This window comes from Rana temporaria, chromosome 4 (assembly GCF_905171775.1).
Source record: "Rana temporaria chromosome 4, aRanTem1.1, whole genome shotgun sequence".
Classification (NCBI taxonomy): domain Eukaryota; kingdom Metazoa; phylum Chordata; class Amphibia; order Anura; family Ranidae; genus Rana; species Rana temporaria.
Genome location: NC_053492.1, coordinates 185,696,679 through 185,704,204, shown reverse-complemented (window position 1 = coordinate 185,704,204; position 7,526 = coordinate 185,696,679).

The following is a 7,526-nucleotide window of genomic DNA, read 5'->3' as shown; positions in this document are numbered from 1 at the left end:
GAAGTCCCACAATTTGAACAAATAGTGAATGGGAGCAAGGTAACTCTCCCATTCCCAACTAACTTTAGCGTAGTGCCCATACTGAAAGTAAGGAGGCGCTACACAATAAAGGCAACTTTTGTTGCGGCGTGCGGCTGTCCAGAAGAATCCCTTCTTATGTTTTGCTATAGCCACCCTCCTCTTGGCAATGAAGGACTCTAGCTGGTATTAGCTGCCTACATCCTAACAGTGAAAAACTCTAGGTGGCAAAACAGACAAAGGAAGGTAGGCAACAGGAGCTGACTGAATCCTAGTAGGGAATCACATTAGACCACATGAACTGCCTTGAGACAAAGGACCCTATATCCTAGCAAAGAAGAAATCCAGGCAGCAGGAGTGGTGACGATGGATGCTCGGTGGGCAGGATCTGCTTATCAATAACTCACTTTACCTGCAATCAGCTCTACTTTCCCAACCTGCTGGTAAAATAACACGCCCTGGTGTTTCAACATTCAAAAACCAGAGCTTTAAATATAAAAACAACTTTACACTTCTCTTATCGTAAAATAAACAGTGTCTAAATAAGTGAAATACAATAATAATCAAATCCTATAAAATGGTAATTCAAATTCAAAAGAGAATTCCCCCCTATCAGTCACAACAGAATGTATCATAAAAAGAAACGGAACACCATAGTAGTAGTAATACGATTTTCAAATAAATTCAAATGAGCTTACAATTTACTCACAAGCATAGGTCATTCACCACTTTCAAACCCTATAAACCCAAAAACGCTAACCAGAGAAAAACTGACTGACTAGACATGCATAGGTCGTATGAAATTGACTTACGCATTTCTAGTGGAGTGCCCGCTTGGTAACAACAGTGGTTATACTTGTTTATGCTGCACCTTAAAGATATTTTGCTAGTGAGTAGTTTTGAGTTTATTTTAACCACTTCAAGACTGCAATAGGTATATATACATTAAAGCTTTGAAGTGCTTTACCAGGATTATGGTCGAATAAATCAGCCATAACCCCGGTATCGTTTTTTACAGCCGGCAGGTAGTTTTCTCATGAAAGCATTCTGAGCAGCTCATGAGCCACTGAAAGGCTTTGAGAAGCGGCGGGAGGGGACGTGCCCCCCTCCCGCCTATTGTCTGTGTCTCTCAGGCTTACCGTTTCCGCCTGTTCGGACTGTGGGGCTGGCTGTTACCACAGGCGATTAAAGCGTAGATCCTCTTTGATTGCCTCTATGGCCTTGGAGGACCTGAGCAAAGTCACAACGTCACTTCCAGCCCAGGCTGAAAGTAAATCTCTTTTTTTTTGTAAACAAAAGATCAAAAGAATTTTTTTTTTGGATCTTTTGCTTTTAAATGTAAAGAAGAGATTTGGGATCTTTTTGACCCCAGATCTCTCCATAAAGAGGACCTGTCATCCCTTTTTATATTACAAGGGATGTTTACATTCCTTGTAAAAGGAATAAAAGTTATAATAAAAACAAAAGGACCACCATTCCTACGTGCTCACGTGCAGAAGCCAACGCATACGTAAGTCACGCACGCATATGTAAACGGTATTCGCACCAAACATATGCGGTATCGCTGTGAACATTAACTGCGAACTGTGAGAGGAATAATTCTAGTACTAGAGCCCTGTAACCTGTAAAGGTGTTTAAAGCATCACCTATGGAGATTTTTAAGTACCATAGTTTGTCGCTATTTCACGAGCGTGCGCACTTTTAAAGCATGACACCTTAAGTATCAATTTACTAGGCGTAACATCATCTTTCACATTTTTCAAACAAATTGGGGTATACATTGTGTGTTTTTTTTAATTCATTAAAGTGTATTTTTTCTCCCAAAAAAAGGGTTAGCAAAACTGCTGCACAAATACTGTGTGACAACAACAAAAATGCCATTTTATTCCCCAGTGTCTCTGCCTGTTTTGCCTTTCTTGAATAAAGTTAGACAAATAAATCTGGTAAGTGCGTTGTGCTCAGGGGTGGAGGGACAGCACGTTTGGGAGTTTTTTTTTGCATCTTTTAGTGGATTAACACTGTGGGGTTTATTTATGAAAGGCAAATCCACTTTGCACTGTAGTGCAAAGTGGATTTGCCTTTCGAAGATAACCCCCTATATGTGTTTTTTGTGTTTGCGCTTCCATCCCCCCTTCTTTTCACATAGAGTTGTAGCTCCCCCTCCAGTCTACCTGGCAGCATTCACCATCATTTAGTGGAAGCAGCTGGCTATTTTGTTTTTGGATAACCTGTACCTTACAGTTTTTACGTGTTTTGTTTTATTTTTACTTATATCTTGTAGTAGTTTTACACATTTTGCGTTTACATTTTTCCATTCAAGTGATAGGCTTTGGAGCACTGCTAAATTCCATGACTGTTTATGTTTTACATACACATGGGCTTATTTCTGGGAAGGAGCTGCCTATGTTTTAGCGACAAAGGACAACAGGCAGCAATAGCTACCTGCATCCTAGGAACAAAGAATGCTGGGAGGGAGGAGCTGCCTGTTTCCTGGTGATGAAGAATGCTAGTCGCCAGGAGCCGCCAGCATCCTAGTGAATAAAGACACTAGGTAACAATAGCTGACCTGAAGAAAATCTAGTGATTTTGAGGGTAAAAATATAAAATATGATAAAAAAAAAAAGCAACTGGCGATCACACAACAGAACATTTGTGTAAATACAAAGAAAAAATTTAAATTGCCACACTATGTAAGTGAAATAATAATTATGTATAAAATGAATAAATAACAATGATTAGTCCATGAGAGTGTCCAAACAAACAATGTGAAAGAATCCTTTGCAGTTGTGTCTCAAGGATGGTAGACGACTATACACCCAAAAGTGCAGCTTTCACCGTGATAAGAAAAGGCTGTGCCCTTACCAGAAAGCTAGACTCCACGTTCTAGGAGTCTAGTAAGACATGGATTCATGCATCACGAGGGATCCATCCACTGGATGTAAGCAGGGTGATGTTGATACCAACCGCACTGGTCACTCCCTCTTTCTCTCACGGATACGGTGTAAAAAAGGGGAAACAATTGCCCCATAGTATAAAACCATGATGGTTTATTGAAAAGTTAATATAAAATTCTACAAGTCTAGCAAGACATGAAATAATCTTGTGTTAAAACAATCTACAGATCACAATCAAACAAACGTGGTGTGATTGAACATAAACTCCACCCTACTAGTTTCGTCATACATGACCGCTTCCAAGCACCAAAGGATAGGTGGGAGGAACCAGTGTCCTACTGGCAAAGGATACTAGACAGGAAATAGCTGCCTGCGTCCATTCAACAGAGGACGCTAGGCGTGAAGAGCCTCCTGAGTTCTAGGGATGAAGGATACTAGGCGTCAACAGCTGTCTGCATCCCAAAAATGAAGAACACACCCTTGCAATGAGGAACATGAGGCAACAAAAGCTGCCTATGTCCTGGCAATGAAGGACTCCAGAAAACAATAGCCTCCTGTGTCAGAAACCATCTGCATCCTAGCTAAGAAGGATGCTAGGCTGGCAATACCCACCTGCATCTTAGCAAAAAAGGACACTCAGTGACAACAGTTGCCATGACTAGCAATGGTAGGTGGCAATAGCCGTCTGGGTCCTAACAAAACAGGAAGCTAGATGGCAGCAGCCACCAGAGCCCTAGTAATGAATGACCTAGGCATCAAGAGCCACCACTGTCCAAGATGAAGATTGCTAGGCAGCAGGATCCATCTGCATTTTAGCAACAAATGAGCATCCTAGCGACAAAGAGAGCGACCTGTGTCCAAGCAGCGAAGGATACTAAATGCCAATGCATCTTAGGGAACTAGGTACATTAGATGCCCATGTCTTAAAAACAACAGAAGCCAACATAATAGTGATGAAGAACCACCTGATATTGCCAGCGACTATAGTCGCTCCTGGCAGGAATGGCTCCCTCTGCCCCCCCCCCCCCCCCCCATCCATGCTGGGAGAACACAATAGCTCTGTGGGAGGGATTCCACCATCAACACTGACTGTTGTGATAGGGGAATGAAGCTATTTTCGTTCCTGCAACCACAGGTTGCAGGAAAGAAAGCAGCTTGAGTCCCCCATTAGAAAATCACACCATCTATGGCCAGCTTTAGTGTAATTGCTAATGAGAATAAAAAAAAGCATAATACAGACTATTGTTTCTGGCTCCTGCTACAGGTACAAACAACAAATAATATACACATATGTGGTATTGCTGCAATCGTTAGGAGCAGGAGAATTTATTTTTCACTGTTCTTTGTTGTTAGATTATGGTACTAGCAAGAAATATACCACTAAATGTTTTGTACTATACTAAATCAGAAGATATCCATTAACATTTACAACCAAACAAAAAAACAATCTTCCTGAAAAAAAAGTATGGTCTGCATTATATGACCTTTTCATAAATTGCAAGATGCTTTAAAAAAAACGGTCACCGTGCCCTACAGAATTTTTTTGCTTAACACATTTGAGAGAGCTCAGTGGTTGGAGGAGTGCAGGTCACAATTTATTTTTTTACTTTCTCCAATTATTTAATAGCACTTTGCTGGCTTTAGAGTACCAAAGCCAATGGAGCGCCAAACACATCTATAAAGCCCTTAAGGTTACAATTTCTTTCTCCTCTGCATGTCAGTTTAACACATTTTTCACAAGTTTTTTTTTTTTTTTTTTTTTGTGACATATCTGATTTTGTAAATTATATGATCCTTTCCTTGCCCCATGCCTAAACTGGTGAAATAAAAAAGTCTATTTATAAAAAATTTCCTTTGCAAATTATCATTCACACAAATGTAACGAATAATACCCATAATATTTGTAATATATGTGTAATAGTTTGTTTGTTGCCTTTCACCTGACATTTGGTCCTAATAGAAAACTTCCCAAAAGAGAATAAGAGTTAAAAAGTAAATAACCTAACACGATAGGCTAACAGGCTTGACAAATTTGCTTGGAATCTAGGAGCCAGCTAAAAAAGTTAGGAGCCAGGAACGTGCCCCGTCCCGCCGAGCTTGCATGCAGAGGCGAACGCATACCTGAGCAGCGCCCGCATATGAAAGCGGTGTTCAAACCACACATGTGAGGTATCGCCGCGATTGTTGAGGGAGAGCAATAATTCTAGCCCTAGACCTCCTCTGTAACTCAAAACATGCAACCTATAGAATTTTTTAAACGTCGCCTATGAAGATTTTAAAGGGTAAAAGCGGACGTTCACAATATAAAAAAAATTGGGCTAACTTTACAGTTGTCTTAATTTTTTATTAAAAAAAGTGTATTTTTCCCCAAAAAGTGTGCTTGTAGGACCGCTGCCCAACCGCCATTTTATTGTTACAATAAATAATATATATAATGTTTGGGGGTTCTAAGGGAAGGAGATAAGCGGGCAATGAAAACAGGCAGGGAAGCTCCATTAGCATTGCTGGTTGTCTTGTCATACCAACGGCCACAACAAGATGGCGCCAGATCACATAAGGAACCATAGCCCTGCAGAAGGCCGCAAAGCTGCGGCCTCAATTACTGGCCGGCGCAGCCCAACGTGATCACGGGGTGGTTGGGGACAGAGACAGGGTACCCCAGCTGTGCCGCCCTAAGCGCCAGGTCGCTAATTCTAGTCGCAATTGCGACCTGGCGCCCGGGGTTTGTCGAGCCCTGGGATAACTACATTTAACCAGCAGGGGAAATAATATGAGGGAGACTTCAGAACTGTGTACGGTCTATAGAGATTCTTGTGCGAGCAGCTGAGCGAACCACCAGAAGTGAACCATTTAGTAGTGTATTATTAGCACTGTATTATTAAACTGTTTGCTGTTCTTTCACCCAATCAGCTGCAGCTGCTGATTATTGTATTCTGACGGTGGCTGGTGCGGCTGTCACAATATAATGTCCTGGCTGGTAGGGATTCCTCTATCTTGATTGTATGGGAGGAGGAATATGTAAAGCTGGCCATACGCTAGTAGATTTTCAAATGAACATTTGTAAGAATATTTATATAAAAATTCTTTGTACATTTAAAGTGTTACTAAACCCACAACAGTGAGCTCCAATCAGAAACGCAAACCAGAAAGGTTTTTTTCCTGACTCTAAACGTTGCCTCCAATTGTCCTAATATGCATGGACACATAGGATAACACTGAGCTGTTTCTAAAGGCAGAACACAAAACGCCAGTGTGCATGGAGCATAAGGGGTTAATCCTTCATGTTGTGTAAAAAGGCTGTTTGATTCTGTCTTCTCTGATCCTCCACTTTTCCAATGTCCCCAAGCCACCACCTGATAAGACAGAGCCTTTGGAGTCACACTGCACATGCTCAGTTTTGTGTGTATTGCTAAACAGTTTTTTTCTTCTTTGGAGGGTGCATGTGATCAGCACAGGGCCAATCTGCACAGTCCAGATAGAGCAGGGGTGGGCAATTATTTTTTCTATGGGGCCACATGAGAAACTAAAAATATTTTGGAGGGCCGGGCCAAAAGGCTAAACTCAATACTGCATAAAATCAATTGTATTTCTTTATAAAAAGCAGTAAATATCATTGTTGGACAACTGGTACGAGTACTTGTTATAGTTAAACAATGAAAAAGTGAGGTTGCCTTACAAGAAAAAAAAATTAATTTATTAAACAAAATTTCCCAAAACAATGAACATTTTTCACTATTTGTGACTCATATTAGTGAAAATTTCCAGAGAGGATCAGAGACTGCGGACATGATACCAGAGAGGATCAGAGACTGCGCACATGATACCAGAGAGGATCAGAGACTGCAGACATGATACTAGAGAGGATCAGAGACTGCAGACATGATACTAGAGAGGATCAGAGACTGCAGACATTGTCCCCATAAAGTCCTGCCAAACGACAATGTATGCCGTGTCATAAATTATGGTTTATGTATGTCTTATTGTCTTAGTGATTGATTCACATCACAACTTCATTGATAGCTTTTTTTTTGTATGATCTTTAGTTTTGCTCATTACTGCCACACACGTGCAATGCATGGCTGCATGTGTGTGGCAGTGATGAGCAAAAGCAAAAATCATACAAAAAATAAGGGTATCAATTTCAAATCAATGAAGTTGTGATGTTAATCAATCACTAAGACATACATAAACCAGTGTGCCATCAATTGCTGCCAGTGTGCCATCAATTGCTGCCAGTGTGCCATCAATTGCTGTCAGTGTGCCACCAGTGTGCCATCAATTGCTGCCAGTGTGCCATCAATTGCTGCCAGTGTGCCATCAATTGCTGCCAGTGTGCCACCAGTGTGCCATCAATTGCTGCCAGTGTGCCATCAATTGCTACCATTGTGCCATTAATTGCTGCCAGTGTGCCATCAATTGCTGCCAGTGTGCCACCAGTGTGCCATCAATTGCTGCCAGTGTGCCATCAATTGCTGCCAGTGTGCCACCAGTGTGCCATCAATTGCTGCCAGTGTGCCATCAATTGCTGCCAGTGTGCCATCAATTGCTGCCAGTGTGCCACCAGTGTGCCATCAATTGCTGCCAGTGTGCCATCAATTGGTGCCAGTGTGCCAT